At 51.0% G+C, this 21607-nt stretch overlaps 1 protein-coding gene across 1 annotated transcript in view; it reads right to left on the bottom strand.

Moving 5' to 3' along the window:
* The window catches only part of LOC119448065 (ankyrin repeat domain-containing protein 50-like), a 78299-nt gene extending 57010 nt beyond the window's left edge, over positions 1-21289 (bottom strand). The window contains exon 1 of the mRNA XM_049665128.1: positions 20922-21289. The gene's annotated coding sequence lies outside the window, so the exon portion shown is untranslated. The remainder of the gene's footprint in view (positions 1-20921) is intronic.
* Between the last annotated feature and the right edge of the window lie 318 nt (positions 21290-21607).

Genomic DNA, 21607 nt, shown 5'->3' with positions numbered 1-21607 from the left:
AGGCATTTTTTTTTTTTTTTTGGCCGGTATTGACTTGCCACACTCTTATAATAAAAAATACTTTCGTTTTTTGTTGAAAAAACAGATTAAGTTTGTTTTTATTAATAATACAACGTAAAACAATCACTTTTTAGAAGCACTTTTCTTTTTAATCTACATCTTCACAAAACGCGCTCGTAGTCTGTCGCCATTTTTTTTTTACTGCGAGTGCGCTCTGTTTTCCCGTTTAGAACCGCGTAGCCTAAAGAGTCACTCAAGGTCCCGAAGTGCACTCCCCGTAAGTGGACTTTAACTTGTCCGCTTGACAGGGGTATTAAAGGGACGGCAAACGCCTTGTGAAAGGCTTCATGCGAGAGACGTGGACAATCTCGGCAGCTCGACAGCGGCGGTCAGAACCACTATAGGTTGGACGCGATAATTAATGGGAGAAGTCTGCTCTAAGACTCTGTATGGGCCTCTGAATCGAAACTGAAACTTTTCGCATAAGCCAGGAGTGCAAACTGGTGTCCGAAGTAGCACTTGCGATAGAGGTTCTTGCGGTCATGTTGCCTTGCTTCAGTGTTGTTGCGGGCGAGCTGGCAACAGTGGAGGAGGCGTGATATATATTGTTCACAAGAGGATCCAGCTAGAGTGACCGGGGCGGAGAAGACAGAGACTTCAAGAAAAGAAGAGGGTGAACGGCCATATACGAGGTAGAATGGTGAGTAACCAGTTGTGCGTTGTACGGCGGTATTGTACGCAAAAGTCACAAATGGCAAAATTGCGTCCCAGTTTGTGTGATCTCGTTGAATGTACATGGCTATCATGTCGGAGAGCGTGCAATGAAAGCGCTCAGTCAAGCCGTTGGTTTGAGGGTGGTAACTAGAGGTTGTCTTGTGGGTGGTGCTGGAGGCTCGGAGCAATTCGTCTACGATTTGTGAAAGGAAAGCCTTTCCACGGTCGCTAAGGATGACACGAGGAGCACCGTGATGCAGGATTAATGCTTGACGTATAAGTGCAGCCACTTCAGAAGCCAACGCCGAAGTCACGCAAGCTGTTTCAGCGTTAAGTGTCAAGTGGTCAACGGCTGTCACTATCCATCGATTGCTGGTGAGAGTCGTGGGAAGGGGACCATACAGGTCAATGCCAACGACTTCGAATGGTGCCGACGGACACAGGACTGGTTGGAGCTCTCCTCTTTGACCTGACATTGGTAGCTTTCGAAGCTGGCAAATGGCGCAGGAAGCGACACCTGTGGATAAGCCAGGCCAGTAGAAGCGACCTTTGATGCGGTCGTACCTTTTCTGGAAACCAAGGTGACCAGCAGTCATGTCGTCGTGATAGGCCTTAAGGACATGCGCGCGAAGAGAGCGAGGTAGAACAGGCACCCAGCATTGACTGTCAGGGTGATAGATATGGCGGTACAGGGCACAGTTGTCGAGCTTGAATTGCGTCAGCTGTCGACGAAGGCGGGCGTTGGGCGGGCGCGAAGTTCCCTGAAAGCAGTCTATGATGCGTCGACAGTAGGAGTCAGCGAGTTGGTGAGATATGAGCGATCCATGGTCATCAGAAGGAGTCTGGTCTATAGCGGTTAAAGACAACACATGCGGGGAAGGACGGTCCAAAAGCTTGTTGCGGAAGGTAGAAGCGGAACCATGGCATGGCGTCATAGGAAGTGGGCAGCAAGAAAGGGCATCTGCGTCCTGATGCTTTTTACCACACTTGTAGATAATAGTGAAGTCGTATTCTTGAAGATGGATAATCCAGCGACCAAGGCGTCCCGACAAGTTCTTGAATGTGGAAAACCAACATAAGGCATGGTGGTCCGTAACAATGGTAAAATGGCGGCTATGAAGATAAGGTAGAAACTTCTGTACCGACCAAACGACAGCGAGGCACTCCTTCTCAGTGATGGTATAATTCTTCTCGGTGTGCGTCAGTATGCGGCTTACGTAGGCGACGACCCTGTCACATAAAGACTCATCTCGCTGTAGGAGAATACCACCGATGCCATGACCACTAGCGTCCGTATGCAGGAGTGTGGGTGGGTTTCATCGAAATGGCGAAGTACTGGTTCAGACGTGAGGGAGTTTTTCAGATGGGTAAACGCTAATACGCATTCGGGAGACCACTAATAGGGAACACCAGACCCGAGTAATTTGTGCAATGAGGCAGCTATTGAGGCGAAGTCACGTATGAAGCGGCGAAAATAAGAAGCGAGGCCAAGGAAACTGCGCAAATCCTTTAGTCCGTTCGGGGCAAGGCAAGTGAAGAACCGCTGAAACCTTATCGGGATCAGGACGAATGCCGTCCTTGCTCACAATGTGACCCAAGACCTTAAATGTCTTGCTGGCAAAACGGCACTTTTTCGTGTTCGGCTGTAGGCCAGCGTTGGCAAGGCAAGTGAGAACTTCGTCCAGTTGTTGCAGGTGTTGAGAGAAGGTGGAAGAGAAAACAACAATATCGCAGAGATAACACAAGCAAGTCTTCCACTTTAGGCCACGCAGAACGGTGTCAATCATGCGCTCGAATGTTGCGGGTGCATTGCAGAGGCCGAATGGCATTACATTAAACTCATAGAGCCCATCTGGTGTTGAAAACGCTGTTTTTTCTTTATCGTCCTCATGCATAGGTATCTGCCAGTAGCCTGAACGCAGATCAAGACTCGAGAAGTATTCGGCATTCTGCAGTGAATCCAAGGCATCGTCTATGCGCGGCATAGGGTACACATCCTTGCGCGTCATCTTGTTGAGTGCCCGGTAATCGACGCAAAACCGGACAGAGCCGTCTTTTTTCCAAACTAGAACGACGGGGGATGACCAAGGACTAGCGGAGGGGCGTATGATCCTCCGTTGCAGAATGTCGTCGACGTTTTCTTCAATGACTTTCCGCTCGGCGAGAGAGACACGATATGGTTGACGGCGAATAATGGACCCGCCCTCTGTTTCTATCCGATGCGTGATGACGGAAGTCTGTCCCAATGAAGTGGCATGTGCGTCAAACGAAGTTTCATACTTTTTCAGCAAAGCAAGCAACTGTTGTGACTGTGAAGAGGTCAGGTCGGAACTGATGGCAGCTTCAAGGGCAGAGAGAGATGCGGAACGTCCAACAGAAGGAGCTTCAGAGGAAGCCACTTCAACAGAAACAACAGAGAGATGCTCGGATTTAGTGACGCAAGCCAACGTAGTGCCCTTAGGGATCAGAAGTTTTTCGGATGTCGGGTTGGTAGCGCAGACAAATGCGCAGCCATTCTCAAACCGGACCAGCCCTGATGCAAAGACTATCCCTCTTAGCACAGATGGTTGTACGAACACGTCACCATGGTCAATGTCATCCGACACGATTGCAACAATTCTCTGATGGCAAGGAAGTAGCTCGGTGTCTTCTGCAGCAAACAAACGATGTGGTGCGTCATCTGTATGAAGCGAATAGGCGGTTTCAGTCATGTGGAGAACACGTTTCCGACATCAGATGGAAGCGGACGTCGTAGAAAGAAAATCCCATCCTAATATCAGCTGCTGGGTACACGAACTTAGCCCTGCGAATTGTACATAATGCAGAATTCCATCAATGTAGACACAAACAGTGCACATGGCGGCAGGTCGAATCACGTTCCCTTGAGCAGCGAGTAGCGTAGGTCCATCATAAGGAGTGGTAACTTTCCTGAGGCGCGAGCACAAATCACGGTGAATAATTGACAAACTAGCACCAGTGTCTATTAAGGCATCCACATGTACTCCTTCTACGAAAACAGATAGCATATTATGTGGACGCGCTGGAGGAATTTGTGTCCTGTCGAGCAATGCAGCTTTTCCTCCAAAAGCTGCATAATTTAGTTTTCCGGGCGACGGTCGGCGAATGGAGAGGCTGGTCGAAGTGGCGACGTAGAGCGACGAAGGGGTGACGGCGAGCGGCGTCTGGCAGGACGGTAGCTAGGAGCCGTCACGGAGGTTGCAGGTGGCGATGGTAGCTTCATCACCTCGTCCCAGTGGTTAGCAGAACTCACCCGGCAGTAGTTGTCAAGCCAATCCTCCACATCTTCACCACGAAAGCCAGCGAACAGATGGAGGTCGCGCTGGGGCCCACTGACGATCCAGGATAGAGAGGCTGCAGCAGGCGGAGCCGAGATTGTAGACGTAGAAGTGCCAGATGGCTCGTCCTGCGGCATGTTGGCGGACAGCTGGCACAAACGGCGACCTGAGCAAAGCTCCAGGAGGTAGAGCGAGCGAGCAGAGGACAGGGGACCGAGGAGCAACCTCCACCACTTGTGACGTAGCGTTAACACGACCTTTAATACGCCCCGAAGACGCGGTGGACCGATCACACTCGAGGCACAGATCAGTCTCAAGATGAGTCCCCACAAGCGATGAAGACGATGAAGCCGATGAGATGATGAACATGTGCAGCCAACGAAGAAGTCACTAAGAAATGCCCACAACATATACAAAGGTTATATGTGCGTGGAATGAAAGTACCAGCGAAAATTCTGGAATAACCCTTTTATGCTGACCAAGTATGCGCACCTCTGTTCTGCAAAAAAAATTACATAGTCTGTTTTAGTAGTTCCGTGCAGCACTGTGGAAGCTACAGGATTCTTTGACCAATCAGGGGTGGTAAACACATCTTAAAGGTGCCCTTCCGGGCCCTGTTGTCTGCTAGTGGCAAGCGCTGCAGCGCAGAAGGTGGCAGCATCTACTAAGAACTAAGACTGCAACTGCGCAGCGAGATCAGCTATATTGTGATAGTAGCGGTAGAAAATTTGTTCTGTATTTAATCTGACACCAAAAAAAAGTCATACCATTGTGATTTCAAATTAGTAAACAGCTATACGAAATAATAGTGGTTTTATCGGCCGTATAAACGCGTAAACATTCGCTTACTAACTAAATTAAGAAGCATGGTGTCACGCACGCACAGGCAAAGATAAACAGATCTCACTCGATGAGCGCGGACACGCGCGGTCAGAACGCTGGCGTGAAGAAGAGCGGCAAGAACGAATTGGCCTTCGTACCCCCCCTCTTCAACGTGAACTAAGCGTCGAGAACACAGCGCACACGAAGCTGTCAGAAGTGCGCGTGCAAACCGCCCCGCTCGATAGTTAGCTCTCGCCGCCGTTTTCGCCAGAGCCCAGCCGCTCTCAATAAACGTCGTCAGCCCCCTTTTGAAGACCCGTGGCAAAGTGGTGGAGGTGCTGGGTATTTCTCACTCATGCCACAGACTCCTCCTGGGAGCAGAAGCACCAGCCCTGTGTTAGTCCATACTCCCGTCCATCGGACCAGCCGCAGGATCAGGGGACTGCCCCCTGAAGACACCGTAGTGCTTCAGACTACCCCAACCGGTATGGAACGTGCAATGACGAACCGGTATACACTTCAGAACCCGCTGGTGCCAAAGTCGTTCCATGTCGCGCGACGTCTTCGAAAACGTTGAAGACTGGATGACCGACTTCGAGCGCGTCGCCGAATACAACGAATGGGACGACGCCACTAAACGCAGGAATGTCTACTTTTGCCTTGAGGACGGCGCGCGTACATGGCTTCAAAACCGTGAGGAGCAACTGACGTCGTGGCGCGAGTTCCGCCGTCATCTACTGGACACTTACGCCAGTCCTGATCGCCGCGAACGAGCCGAACGAGCAATTCAGGTCCGCGTCCAGCTTCCCAACGAAAGCGTTACCACGTTCGTCGAAGATATGACGCGCCTCTTCAGACGAGCAGACCCTGGAATGACCGAGGACAAGAAGTTGCGTCACCTGATGCGAGGGGTGAAGGAGCAGCTCTTCGCTGGTCTGGTGCGCAATCCTCCGAAGACTGTCGCCGAATTTCTATCCGAGGCGATCAGTATGGAGAAGATGCTTCAGCAGCGCTCTAACTTTTACGAGCAGCAAGTGAACGCGACTACGGACATGTCGACGGCCATCGGAAGCCACAATGACAACCTTCGAGACCTCATCCGCACCGTTGTGTACGAAGAGATACTGAAGGTTTACGGCACCCCACAAGCCCCGGTGAGCTCCATTGCGAGCGTTATAAGAGATGAAGTGCACCAAGCGCTCCGGTCCACCGCTCATTTTCCTAACACCACACCTGCACCTTCTGTACACCACCGTGCGACCTACGCAGAAGTCTTGCGACAGCCTGCTTCGTCCCCGCCGCTGTTTGTTCAGGCCGCTCATCCGGTTGCACTTCCACCAGCTCAACCGGTGCCATACATCGAGGAACGACGCACGCCTCCACCGTTCCCCCATGCCGCTTCTCCGGTTGTGCTTCCGCAAGAGCAACTGGTGCATTACGCCGATGATCGACGCATGTCCCCTCGGAAGTCAGACGTTTGGCGCACTCCGGATCGCTGTCCTCTGTGTTTCCACTGTGGCGAGGCAGATCATTTGTACCGCCAGTGCCCATACCGACGCCTCGGGTTGCGGGGCCTTTCCGCCTATTCGCCGCCACCCCGACTGGGCCAACGACCTCGGGACATTGAAGATTATCTGGCTCAGCAACGCATGCCACTGCCTACCGGGCGGCAGTCTCGCTCGCATATACTGGCAGATCGAGGTAGACGAACGAGACCGCGAGAAAACTGCCTTTGTGACTCCTGATGGCCTTTACGAATTTCGAGTGCTCCCGTTCGGTTTGTGTTCAGCCCTAGCAACTTTCCAGCGAATGATGGATACTGTCCTCGCTGGATTGAAGTGGCAGGTTTGCCTTGTGTATCTTGACGACGTAGTTGTCTTTTATGAAACATTTGAGCAACACCTTCATCGCCTGCGGCATGTGCTAGAAGCGCTTCGATCGGCTGACCTCACACTTAAACCAGAGAAGTGCCACTTCAGTTATGAAGAGCTCAAGTTTCTCGGACACGTCGTCAGCGCCAAAGGAGTTCGACCCAATCCCGACAAGCTTGCCGCTGTAGCAGCTTTTCCTCCTCCTGCCGACAAGAAGGCCGTCCGACGCTTCCTGGGCTTGTGTGCGTATTATCGCCGCTTCATCGACAACTTCTCGGAGATTGCGGAACCCCTGACTCGCCTTACCAGGGATGACACACCATTTGCCTGGACGAATGAGCAAGAGGCGGCCTTCGCTGAACTACGCAAACGCATGCAGTCAGCACCCGTCCTGGCACATTTCGACGAAGAGGCTGACACCGAGGTGCATACTGACGCCAGCAACATCGGCCTTGGCGCAGTACTTGTATGCAGTCAGCACCCGTCCTGGCACATTTCGACGAAGAGGCTGACACCGAGGTGCATACTGACGCCAGCAACATCGGCCTTGGCGCAGTACTTGTCCAACGTCAAGACGGCATTGAACGAGTAATAGCCTGTGCTAGCCGCTCACTGTCCCGTGCCAAGGCGAACTACTCTACTACAGAAAAAGAGTGTCTTGCGGTTGTCTGGGCGATCACGAAGTTTCGCCCTTATCTCTACGGCCGTCCCTTCAAAGTGGTGACAGACCACCATGCTCTATGTTGGTTGGCGAACATACGCGATCCTGCAGGACGGCTGGCACGGTGGAGCTTGCGGCTACATGAATTCGACTTCACCATAGTTTATAAGTCTGGCCGCAAGCACGAAGACGCCGACACGTCACGTGCTCCCGCCGAATCTGTCAGTCGACAGTCAGAGGACGACGACGGCTTCCTGGGCGCCCTTACTACGTCGGACTTGGCCAAATCGCAGCGTGACGACGCTGAAATTCAACCTCTCATCGACCACTTAGAGGGCCGTCAAACAACCATACCACGCCCTCTACGTCGCGTCTTGACGTCCTTCTGTCTACGAGACAATAAGCTGTACAAGAAGAACGCCCGCCCGAATGATCGAGCCTACCTCCTAGTAGTTCCCAAAGACTTGCGGGACAATATTCTTTTTGCTTGCCATGACGAGCCTACATCTGGCCACCTTGGCTCCTCACGAACGCTTGCTAGAGTGCACGAGATGTATTACTGGCCCGGACTTTCGGCAAGCGTCAAGCAGTATGTGAAAGGCTGCCGTGAATGTCAGCGACGAAAGTCACCCCCCCCCCTGAAGCCCGCCAGGTAATATTGCAACCCATTGAACCACCTCATAAGCCATTCGACCAAGTCGGCTTGGAGATTCTTGGGCCTTTTCCTCTGTCAACCGACGGCAACAAGTGGGTGATTGTTGCCACTGACTATTTAACCCGCCATGCCGAGACAGAGGCGCTCCCACGAGCCACGGCTTCTGAGATAGCGCAGTTCTTCATGTGTCACATTGTATCGCGCCATGGTGCCCCAGCCACTGTTATCACAGATAGAGGAACGGCGTTCACGGCACAGCTCACGGATGAAATTTTTCAACTAAGCAACACCAGGCATCGAAAGACGACCGCTTACCATCCACAGTCCAACGGCCTTACGGAGCGATTAAACAAGACCATCACAGACATGATCTCTATGTACATCGACGTCCAACAGAAAACATGGGATCGTATCTTGCCTTATGTGACCTTCGCGTATAATACCGCCATACAAGAAACAACGCGCTTCACACCATTTCGCCTTGTCTACGGCCACAAAGTACAGACGATGCTGGACGCTATGCTTCCGTGCCACGACGCCGAGCACCTAACTACAGACGCCGAAGAATTTGCTCAGTGCACTGAGGAGGCTCGCCAGCTCGCGCGACTGCACACCGGTGAGCAGCAACACGCAGATATGCACGGCGCTATAACATCCGTCACCGGCAAGTGCGCTACTGTCCCGGAGACCAGTGTTGGTGTGGACCGCTGTTCGCCGCCGTGGCCTTCGTGAAAACTTGCTCAGCCGGTATTTTGGCCCCTACAAAGTGCTGCGCCGCATCGGTGACGTGAACTATGAAGTCGTTCCAGACAGTGCGGTGCAAACACGGCGTCGACAACCACCTAGTTCTGACGTAGTTAACGTCGTACGCACGAAGCCCTATGTTGCGCGTTCGTGATTTTTACGCTCCCATTTGCACCTAATGCACTTACCTCTCCGTTTCTAGAGAGGTAGAGAATTGTTTCTAGCTACGCTGCTGTAGCTCTCGCTGTGTTCTGTGCGCGAGCATCTTCATTGAGCATGTGTTGTTGTTTTTTTTTGTTGTTTTTTTTCCTTTCCCACACCACTTATTGAGCATCGAGCCGATGCTCTTTCCGAGGAATGGGGGAAATGTCACCTGTAGTAGTGGGAATAGACAAGGCAACCTAAAGTTTGCCCGCGCGGCACCAGCGCCGCCCACTCCCCTGGCGGAAGGATGGAAGCTAAGCTCGACGACACGAGCACGATTCCCGGCCACTTCGATGGGGGCGAAATGCAAGAATACAGTTCTTGCCATGTACTTTGATTTTTGTGCACGTTAAAGAACCCCTGGTGGTCAAATTTATTCCTGAGACCCTCCATTACAGCGTGCCTCATAATGATATTGTGCGTTTGGCAAGTAAAACCTACGAATTTAATTGATTGTACTGTTCGTTCACTCGCGATCGGAAAAGACTGGCTCAAGATAATTATATCCTTTTTCCAAACGCTGCAACTTAAATTCCTAGTTGTAGAGGCAACAAATAGGGCCGCACGTTACTTGTCTTTTGTGTGGTGGCAATCCGTATTTAATGCAAGCTGCGGTCATCGCATGCGTCGGTAAGCGGCAGATCGCAAAGCAGCTGCCTGAGACGCGCGCGTTATGTTTGTTGCTTGGCCATGCTTTCTGGGTTTATAATATCCAAGCATGTTTTAAAGTAATTGCCACCTTGCACATTCTTCCTGCTTCACTCTTCCCGCCAAGAATCTTCGTTTCGTGTAGTAGCCGGCCATCGGTGTGAGCTTACTTTTGCTGCGTTCGCCCGACGAGAAACTACATTTGCTTTGATGAAGCATGTATCGCTAATTCTTGCGCACGTGCTGCTGGTCCCAAGGTAATCGCTGGTTACCGTGACCTGCGTTCATTTCGCGGAGCAGTTTGTACGAGTGATTTCTCATGACCAGTGAAAAGATACCTTGCTCTATAATGCAATGAGTTGCCATGACTCTAGCATTGAATAAGGCCTGATATACTTTAAATATTTATACAGCATGATATAAGGCATAATGCACATATGTAGTACTTACATCGTTAATTAATTTTATTGGCTTATTGGTGCCTAATGCATGTGTTCTTTCTCTTCCGACAGTGCTGATGCCACTACCTGGGAGCCAAATTGAGAGCAGCCATGTGTGCGCGCGCAGCGACCAACGAAACCAACCGCAATCGTCACCGTCTCTGCAAGCACGGATGACCGCACCATAGAGAAATAAAAGTGACTAAATGACTGAACTCGGTGTGTACCTCTGACTCGATGGCGTATACAATCTTGTTGGACACCTCCGACACGCACTTGGCTTTCACTGTCACATCACCGCCCACAATTTTTCAACACCACACACGTGTGGAAGCAGACGCTCCCCTTTCTTGAGGTTGCCGCCACGAAAAAAACAGTTGGCGTCGGCAACCGTCTTGAAATCGCACTGCAGTCTTTGCATCGCTGTTCAGCAAGCAGGCGATCTGCCGCCGTCGAAAACGGAGCGCCGTGAGCATGAGCAGCGAAGGAAAGCGCGGGCGAAACAATGGAAACAAAGCGGAGACTTGACTGCACCGCGGAGCGACCGCGCTGCTTGAAATTTCCACATTGGGGGCGCTGTCATGAGGCGCAGCAGCGCCTTCAGGCGAAGCGCAGAGGCGCAAGAAGAAAGAAGTGCGCATGCTAACCGCCCCGCTCGATAGTTAGTTCTCGCCGTCGTTTTCGCCAGAGCCCAGCCGCTCTCAATAAATGTCGTCAGCCCACTTTTGAAGACGCGTGGCCATACGCAGCCGCCACTAGAGTGCCTCGCTCGATGCGCGCGCCCCCGGAGGCGAGCGAGCGCATCGAAGCACCCTAGCCGCCGCCGGAGTAAACCCCCCACCCCCCGTGCCTCGTGCGCGGTGGAAGATGGTGCGCTTCCTCCCCACCTTCCTCCCCTGCGCGCGCGAGATCAAGCCACCATCCTCGGCTCACCCTCGCAAGCTTTCATCGCACCTACAGCACACAGCGCGCGGCCACGGTGTTGTCGTACTTCGTCTTTACACGAAGCATCACGGCAACGGCGGAAATTCGCCTGGAGTGTCCATCTAATTGCTATCGCAATAAAAGGCGTGCCTCTTGAAGATATTTCGAGATGCAAAGGAACAGGAGGACTGAAGAGACGGCAGAAGCGGAAGGCTCTTAAGGAGCACTCGGCCAGCATGTCGCACTGAAGTCCGTCATATGTCGCACGGGATGGTGGCGCCATCTCATGCAACATCCACTTCCACACGGTGCTCTCGCTGACATTCGTAAGAGCAGCCCCTTTCTTAATAACAATTCGCGCACGTTTACCGGCCAACTTCCGCACTATTCCAAGCATGTTCAACGCCAACTTATTTGTTCCTTTCGCGTAAAAGAGCAGCTTGGAACGATACCACACAAGCAAGTCTGCGGATGCCATTTTCGCGAAAATGAAACGCTGCCTCAAGAGTTATTGTCCTCTGCGGTGTTGCGGCTGTGCTAACTACACGTACGAATTTAGCACTGTTCAAATTAATTTGAACAGTGCTAAATTCGTACGTGTAGTTAGCACAGCCGCAACACCGCAGAGGACAATAACTTGATTCTTTTTACTTTTTAAATGCAAATTAACATCCATGCGGAGCATCTCATCAATTTTGTTCCTTGCACGTTTTCATTCGAACAAGTGGAGAGCGTATCATAGAGCCGCAATAAATATTATTGCAGAACCAAAGCCAAATCGCGTAGCAAACCGCCGTGCGACCTGCAGAGAAGCTTCCAAGTGAATATCTGCCGACAAGGCCACCTGTCAAGGCCGTTTAGTCGCCCAGCGCATTCCGAACTGTGGCACATCTCGCTGTGCAAGAATCGGCGCTCGCACGTCGCGCAGTTCTGCTACACAGTATACATAAGACCTGAACATATAATGTCGGCTCGAAGACATCTGTTAAGCTTGGAACGGTGATTTATATCTGACGGATTTCTTGATTTAGCTATTCGGTGTGCCCGTTCTTGGCCAATCCTCCAGAATGGGTACGTGCCACACAAGAGGTACACAATGCGTAAATGTCGCGTGATATATACAGGGTGTTTTTTTTTTTTTTTTTTTTTTTTTTAGCTGCACCAAATTTTTAAAATTAGAAAAATATAAATGTTGGCCACTATATGTTTACCATTCGAGTGTACGGATTGGCGGCCTCTAGATACAGAGCAATTTCTGCACTTATGTGCGTAATTAGCGATGTTACGGTAATTACCTTTCTAATTATCAACAATAGGTGGCTACAGTAAATGAGTACTTTGGGGCCCGTCCTCGATACTACCTATCCCAACGATTACATTTTTAATAGCGGAGTTCATGTGGGAGCTACGCGAACAATTAGTTAACCTTGGGAGGCTCCTTGAAACGGAAACTGGACGCAAGAAGAGCGTCTGTGACTCTGTGTCGTCGATGTCGCCGCCCCCCAGCCTTTCGTCAGTACTCCGAAGTCACCGCCGGTCCGGCCGCGCGAGCAGCTTGCGTTATCTCCTAGCTGTCTGCGGCGTTGGCCTAGCGCTTCAATGCCGGCGGGCCGCCAAATTTACTTCGTCATTCCGTCGGGCGCCACGTTGCGCTGTAGCGCCAACCCCACTCCTTGGGCTTTCAGATACTGCAGGCACGGTGTCATGTCAGTCTGTAGCGTCGACTGCGAATGCCGCAGACAGCTAGGAGATAACGCAAGCTGCTCGCCGGGTCGGACCGGCGGTGACTTCGGAGACGTGAAGAAAGGCGGGGCGGGGGGCGACATCGATGACACAGACGCTCTTTTTGCGGCCAGTTTCGGTTTCAAGGAGCCTGCCAAGGGTAACTAATTGTTCGCGTAACTCCCACATGAACTCCGCTATTCACAATTTCATCGTTGGGATAGGTAGTGTCGAGGACGGGCCCCAAAGTACTCATTTGCTGTAGATACCTATTGTTGATAATTAGAAAGTTAATTACCGTAACTTCGATAATTACGCACGTAAGTGCAGAAATTGCTCTGTTTCCAGAGGCCGCCAATCCGTACACTCGAATGGTAGACATAACGTGACCAAGAGTTATATTTTTCTAATTTTAAAAATTTGGTGCAGCTAAAAAAAAAAAAAAGACACCCTGTATGTGCCGTACTCTAATGCGCTTACACCGTGTTCTCTTCCCTCGACAAGTATCGTGCACCGCCTTCCTACTCAATAGTGAATCGCTGCTCACATTGCGCAACCGCCTGACTTGAGAGTCTGTATTTCGGCATAGCTTGTGAGTGATATACTTGATGCATAAACATAAAAATTGCATGACAATAAAGTTGTGACCTTTGTGGTGGCTGTGCACAAACATTCCACGTGATTACACGCGTATGTTACATAACATGATCGCCGTCAATTGTTTATCACTTAATTTACCGTTTCACTATATAAAGCTTCGCATCACATCGATTCCAAGATGTGGGATGGACCTGCGCACCCGCGTTCTCGCTCCGGCAGGCCCGCACAGCAGGTGCAGTACGATCTCCCCCACGTCAGCGGGAACCCCTGCGTGCGTGGGGGAAAGCTTTGCGTCCAGGAGAAGCGCGGTTATTTTGGGCCGAAGGCGGCGACCATGCGGCAGCAACTACGCCCCGCATCGCAGTGAGCACAGAATGGACGTTCCTTTCGCTGAACTGAGGGTGGCTAGAACTGGGAGGTGTGACGAGCGCGGGGCATTTCCCTGCGGTCGGGGGCGTGGGGACTATAATTTATGTATGCGTACGTTGCAATGTGTGATGTGGTTCTGTACGTTGTATGCGTGATTCCAAAGAATGTGCCCTTTTCGCTTCACTCTGCCGAGTGCTTGAAGCCACTGATTACGAGGGTACGAGCCACTGCTCCTGCCCTGCACTATACTACCGAAATCGGCCCACAATTTTGCTAACGGACGCGGACACGAAAAATGCTAACCGTCGAGATGCTAACATCTTCACTGTAAAAAGTAACTGGTACGCCAATGAATTTCGTCGGACACTTGTATTCTTTGTCCGTGTCTTTACTTGCGCCTAAAAGCATTCCTAGCCGTGTATCACTAGCCCGACCAGCAGACGTTACTAATGCACGCTCTTCTAGCTCTCCCATCACGTGACCGGCTTCCCACACATTCCACTTTGACACTCCTAATGCCAGCGCATTAAAATAAAAAGGGGTGTTTGTTTCCAACTCGAAGGCGTCCCCACATTTGGGGCGCCACATGGGAAATGGCCGCCATGGGAGCGGCCCAAACATTTCTTTTTTACAGCGAAAGCTGAATCACGGCCGGGCTCTCGAGCCCGGCCGTGGCTGTATATAGCTAGGCGAAACGAAAAACCGTTCGTCCCATGTTTCTCTAAACGTCTCCATTGGCTGCGCCGTCAGTTACGTCGTTCTCTACACCGCGCCCAAGCGCGCGCGTCATTGGCAGCGCCGTTAGTGACGTCGTTATAGCGAACGCGTTCCCGCCACTGCCACGTTGACGCTGCTCTTCCCGCAACGCCGTTTCCTCAGCTCGCCGTTGTTACAATGGACCAGAGTGTACTAGAATATGGTCATTGTCTAGTACACTCTACAGTGGACCGTCGTCGCATGCATCCGATATCTTGAGTTAGCTCGGCGTCGTGGTCAGCAGCATCTGCCCGCCATTGGCGCTTGCGTTCCATTTCACGATTTAAACGTGGACGTTTCGTCGCAGCCGAAGCCAAAGTGCCGCTCGAGAAACTCCCGCCGAAAGCGGGCGCTCGCCCCGGCGAACTCGTTCTCGCCATTGCCACGTTGACGCTGCTCTGCCCGCAACGCCTCCTCCTCGGCTCGCCGTTGTCGCATGCGTCCGATATCTTGAGTTAGCTCGGCGTCGTGGTCAGCAGCATCCGCCCTCCATTGGCGCCTGCGTTCCACTTCGCGATTTCAACGTGGACGTTTCGTCGCAGCCGAAGCCAAACTGCCGCTCGAGAAACTCCCGCGCGGGCGTAGGCCACGGCGAACGCGTTCCCGCCATTGCCACGTTGACGCTGCTCTGCCCGCAACTCCGCCTCCTCGGTTCGCCGTTGTCGCATGCACTCGATATCTCGAGTTAGGTCGGCGTCGTGGTTAGCAGCATCCGCCCGCCACTGGAGCTTGCGTTCCACTAGAAACACCAACATGTAACCAATAATTTAGAAACGCTTCAATACAGCGTCGGGATTAACCCACTGCTAAACACCGGGGCCGCACGTTTCAGCTTCGCTGGTTAACCATGTGTATAGAGTGCTTGGGCAGTGTCTTTTTTCTTTTTGCTACGGCCACGGCCGTGACGCTAACTTAGGGTGCAGGCTCCATTCCCAAGCGTATAACCCCTGAAGGAAGCCGAACGCCAGGCCGGGGTACACTTGTGCCCATTTTAACCAGTGGGTGCCCCGCGGTGGTGGGAATCGAACCCACTACCTCCGGCAGCCTAGGCGGGCGCTCTACAACTATATAGGCCACGGCTGCAATGCCACGGCCCCCTCAAAAAAGCAATGCAGCGCACCGACGGTATTATAGCGCAAAGCGAGAAGCCTTCTTTGAATCGTCCCAACAGATCTGCTTGCTGGCCATCTCAAAAGAGTTTGCAATACCACTTCGATCATCTGGATCTGCCACTGTCGTGGAGGCAGCAAGTGTTCCCAATAACACAACACTCCCGTTCCAGCCGCTTACGAGACTAGCCCTTCTCACAGACAACTGGCCCTGAAGGAATGCAAAGCGCCCACATGCGTATACGAGCGCTCCCGAGCAAAGTCCCACATTCTCGTCCGCGCCAGTTTAAACCGAGGATTTCAGCTGCATTCATAAATCACCCTTTAGCAACACCGAAAAAGTCACTCCTACAGGACAGCATGCTGTTGGGCTATAGTTAGGACACGGTGCTTTAGAACAAAAATTGTGCAGAAACCATCGACGATCATTGTCAACAGCCCCAACGTGCGAACGAACGTTTTCTTTTTTGCCGACCACCGACCAAACACGGCCGAGAGAGCCAAAGAAAGCTATTCGCTTTAACTATTTCCGTACCGCGCCCATTGGGCATGGTTAGCCCGCTAAGGATGGTTTGAAACGCTGCTTTCGAGACCTGCCGCGCCGTTCACGGTCACATTGCGCCGTTCACGGTCACACTGCGCCATCGGACGTGAAAGAGGAGAAACTATATTTTAGTTTTCTAAGTAGTTTGCTTTTTTCCCGCGAGGCGGTGATTTTTAAACGCGCTCCGAAGTTTCGCGATCGTCAAAGGAGAACGAAAAAATGGGCGCCCGCTATGGATGGTTTAAAACGCCGCTTTCGAGACCTTCCACGCCGTTCACGGTCACACTGCGCCATCGGACGTGAAAGAGGAGAAACTATATTTTAGTTTTCTAAGCAGTTGGCTTTTTTCCCGCGAGGCGGTGATTTTTAAACGCGCTCCGAAGTTTCGCGATCGTCAAAGGAGAACGAAAAAATGGCCGCCCGGTTTGAAACGCCGCTTTCGAGACCTTCCGCGCCGTTCACGGTCACACTGCGCCGTCGGACGTGAAAGAGGAGAAACTACATTTTTATTTTCTAAGCAGTTGGCTTTTTTTTTTTCAGCCAGGCGGTGATTTTTAAACGCGCTCCGAAGTATCGCGATCGTCAAATGAAAACGAAAAAATGGCCGCCAGCTATGGATGGTTTGAAACGCCGCTTACGAGACCTTCCGCACCGTTCACGGTCACACTGCGCCATCGGACGTGAAAGAGGAGAAACTATATTTCTGTTTTCGAAGCAGTTGGCTAATTTGGTTAAATTTGGTTAAGTTGGTTAAATTTTTGTAGCGAAATACCTGTTCAATGAAAATTTTAGATTTTTTCGTAGTGCCTAATAGACGGCAATGCATTTTGTATATCTCATAATTTTTGTAACATTTGTTTCTTAGTACTAGATACAAGCGTGTCTTTACAAACTTCGTTAAATTTTATCGCACAATAAAATTTTATGCGTGAAAAGTGCATTCATTTTGCTTTCTGGTTAATTGAGTGCAGTAGTTCCTTCAGAAAAAAAAAATGTCACAGTTTCGCCCTAAGGGCGAAGCAATGAATGCGATAGCAACACAGCAATGTCATACGAAGTAAGGTGAGCGGCTTTGGTAGCAATATGAATTGTAGTAAACATGAGCTGATTAAGTAAGCAGGTGTGCTGCGGTGTAAGTAGACCGACATGAAGAGAGACTCGATGACCACGAGAAGTGTGAAACGGTGGTGTTGATGAGAAGCGCTTCCCGTGGGCAGCGCGTGCGAAGGGACACACCTGTAGCGCTGCACTGCCGATCTGGGCAGCATTGCATGTGTAGCGTGCGTTGGGAAAAGTGGCCCGACTATTACTAACTGAATGAACAAGCGTGGGGTGAGCGCGCACAAACAAGCATGAATAGATCACACTGAATGACTGCAGACAACGACTGTCAAAACGCTGGCAGCAAGCGCATACGCCGCAGCCGGCGAAGGTACGTGCGGTCGCTTCAACGGAAACTGAGCGGCGAATGCACAGGGCATACAAAGGTCAGAGCCGTGTGGAGATAAGAGACGGTGCGGGCGAGCGACGAGCGCGGTTGTTGGCAGAGTAAAAGTGCGCCCCCCCCCCCCGGCGCTCGTTTCCCGCTTCCTTAGGAAGCTTGCGCGTGGGAGATTGTGTGCGTTCCTCTCCGTGATAGCGTGCGTCCCCGTACGCTTCCGCTCGGGCATACGGCGCGCGGCGAAGATTTTATCTATACGGAACCTCACGGCGACGGCGACGCCGACGGCAGAAATCTGGTTGAAGTGTCCATATAATTGCTATCGCAATAAAACATCTGCCGTAACATACAAAACACGCCCATTTTCCCCACGGTAGAAAAGGGTTAAACTGCGCAAAATAAAACACAAAGTCGTGCGTGTTGCACTGCGCAAGCTTGCTTTTGCTCGACCCCTTCCTACACTGCAGGCTTTCCCGCGATTCGTCTTTTGCCCCGTGTTTGTTGCAAAAATGCATGACGCCACCTTTAAATGGTGTCATGGACGATATCTGCGTGGGCCTATAATTATTATTTACTTTTTCGTAAAGATGAACTACATTGTATTCTAAAAGATCCAAAGTCACGAACCTTGACTGAGCCACAACGGCTCAAACACGACAAAATACTTTGAAATTCGCGACTTCACAGACGTATCGGCGATGGTTTTTCCGCGGGAAATTCAAATAACCGAAATATGACCTTAATTTTCTCTCCCAATAAATAATCAACATAGTGCCGCGAAATCAACGAGAACAGTTTTTAAAGAACATTTTATCAGTCTAGATTGATTTATAGCCCCTTTAAGCTGGTGAAAACAAAACAAAGGAAATCACCACTAAGTGTTAAATTGGAATTTTTTCTGCTTTTTCTGTTACGCGTCTGGGCAAACGCGAAATCGTCGCACACGAAAGCTACGCTAATTCAATATCTGTTTCTGTTCCAAGGAGGAACTAAAAGCGCTGTACACTCTAGCGCTCTCAAACGCTCCGGGACTACTTGGCGCGGTAACACGTGTGCAAAATTCAGCTCCGCCCCCATATCATTCCCCGCGTTGACATCTTCGCGAATCCCGGCTCGTTAACCTCTTTCTACCTGACGGAACATCGACGTGGCGGCGCCTCCGCTAAGCGATGGGAACGCCCGGCATGAAAAAAAAAAAAAAAAAAAAAAGCCAGGAGGAGCGAAACTGCGTTTCAGGGTCATTAATTGCGCGTGATCTGTCTCGCATCGGGCCCGCGGGAGAGCCTCCGCGATGAACATCTGCAATGAGCCCGCGAATGCACTTCCGCACACACGCGCATCCGGGGGTACGAGCGACGTCCGCTTGTCGCAACGGCGAAGTCTTTCCTTCGCCTTGGACGAAACGCGTCCTCTTCAAGGTCGGCGAGCTAACTGCGCGCGCTGGATCCGCTCGCATCGTCGTCTTTTTACATCAAATGCCGCCACAAGGGATGGGAAGGATGGCGCGCAGAGCATCATCTCCGGCGCGGCTTTGAGTTCAGATCAGAGTGCGCCAACAGAAATCTTTGAACAGTCTGTATAAAGAAAGGGTCACGGGTCAGACTGGGAGTGGCTGCCGATAGAGCACGGTAAATAATGCCAATTAGTCATATATAACGCATGCAGAGGTGTCCGCGTTCACGAGCGAGACGGATTTTTCACCTTGATCACATCTGTCGCAGACCTGCACCGAGTGCGACTTTATTATTTGTTTTCAGCCATTGTTTTCATAAAAGATTGGATGTCCTGAATAAATGACGCCCGCCGGTCTTCCACAGAATATCAATTCTTGCGGTGTATAGCTGGGCAGTATGCCCAAAGGGCCTGCAAGAATTGCCAACACGTACCAAGCACGTTTTTTTTTTTTTTTCTTTTTTTCTTTTTTTTAAACAGGAGAGTACGTGAATTGGCCAGGTACGGGATGGGCTTGACGCCAGTCAGGCCCATATGCAGCGCGAGCTCCGATGATTGTCAAGAGTGGCCCTATGCGTCACGACCAATTTAGGCCACATTAAATCACCCCGTTTTCTCCCATTGTCGGTTTCTTGGAGCGGTAAGGGCGATCAATACAATGTATGTAGTACTTACATTCAGTCAGACAATAACTGCCATATAGTAAAACTAGGGGCTGCGTAAGTCCACTAGCGCCCTGTCCGACAGGCGGCAATATTTCAATTTTAGCACACTAGACGTTCACTGAAGATTTACAGTAGTCATTATTGCATCTGTCGCGATTGTTTCAACTTATAAAAGCATTTTCAGCGATCAATACAATGTATGTAGTACTTACATTCAGTCAGACAATAACTGCCATATAGTAAAACTAGGGGCTGCGTAAGTCCACTAGCGCCCTGTCCGACAGGCGGCAATATTTCAATTTTAGCACACTAGACGTTCACTGAAGATTTACAGTAGTCATTATTGCATCTGTCGCGATTGTTTCAACTTATAAAAGCATTTTCCAAGCAGCTGCACCGTGTACAGTACCTGTCACGGCTACAAGGCCTGTGAATTTCGCAAGCCAAATGTGGAAGTTGGTGTAGATTGAGGAAAGAGATAAGGCCGGAAGAAGAGTGAGGGGGTCACTATGCGGAGCACTATGTTTGGCTGCCAAAGCCAAGTGGGTCAATTTAACAGCCGTGACCGCCCATGCTTTAAAGCTCGAATGTGGAACCGTATGTATACTATCGATCGTGTCTTTCAGGTCTGTCGTCAATTTGAACTACACCATGCACAGCGTACTGAAAAAAAAAAAAAAAAAAAAAGGAAGTATATGTTACCAGTTTTTGTGAGAAAACAAGCAGGCGAATACATCAATCCACACTGCAAGATGTCAGATGTCCGCTTAAAGCTTCAATTGTAACCATAACAGTTCACGGTCAAGACAACCCCGTTGCGCCGACAGCGCTGCCTCGTCTTATCGGCGCTTAGAAAGGCTTGCACCCGAGAACCACAACGGATAGCGCGCTGTCCACCTTTTTTTTTTTTTTTTTTTTCTTTTTTTTTTCCAGACGGGCACAGCGATGATGGGCATTCGCAGTTCGAACGTCGACATCGCGCATCCGGAGAGCGAGGTCCCGAGTGCGGTCGAACCATGCCTACGAAGCTGAGCACGCCAACTAAAGCATGCAAATTCCCAAGGCTCTCAATTTCTCAAACCAGCGGGGATGTCACAGTACTCGCCTCCCCAGCCTTACCATCATCAGTGACGGATACTGGAGACACTGGTGACGGCTGATCTGGTTTTGACTGAGCAGCTGCCGCCGAGGGCACTACTACAATGGGCACAGTGTGCAGAGATGGTGGTGCGTGCGGGGAGCACCCGCGACTACACACCGAGGGCAAGCATAGCCCAAACTTACTTTTTGTATCGGTTAATGGTCATAGGGTCGACGGGGCACGGAGTCGTCGGCGCGGGGCTGATCGTCGCCGTGCGAAGTGAGCTTTCGCCATGTAGCACACGATCACACGGTACGTCACTGCGCTGGGCACCGCCGTAGCGGGCTTACTTTCCGCTGCACCATATCCGGAGATGTTCTGTCACTACTCACACCGCCGATTTGACAGGAGCTGGCAGCGAAACTGGGCCGCTGTTTTCTTCCTCTGTTCGCATCACAACGCAAACACGTAAAATCCGTAAAACATCTCTCGGCACACACAGAGAGAGATGCCACAGAGATACTTGTCGGTATAGCCAACGCAGGAGCCGCCGCGGCCGCTGCTCTCGAGAGGCCGACACTGAACAACATGGTGGCTCCATCTACTGAAGGCAACTGACGGTTTTTAGAGGAAGAAAGAAAAAATGAAGAAACAACTCGAGCAGACGGTTTTTCCCGTGCTAAATCGCCGGTGGCCTAGCCAAGAGCACACGCCAAGCATCAAACAAATGCAGCCTGATTTTAACTAGTTTCAGAAAAGGCACACGAGGTTACAACTGGTTGCTTCGGACATTACTTTGTACTTCCTGCTACGAAACACTAGTCTTGTTTCCCAGCCGAGAGTGGCAGGTGCGCAAGTTCATCAAAACTAAGCTGGGCAAGAGCTAGAA

Source organism: Dermacentor silvarum, chromosome 4 (assembly GCF_013339745.2).
Source record: "Dermacentor silvarum isolate Dsil-2018 chromosome 4, BIME_Dsil_1.4, whole genome shotgun sequence".
In the NCBI taxonomy this organism is placed as follows: Eukaryota; Metazoa; Arthropoda; class Arachnida; order Ixodida; family Ixodidae; genus Dermacentor; species Dermacentor silvarum.
Note: the sequence above shows the minus strand (reverse complement) of the source record. Positions and strands in the feature narration are given on the sequence as shown.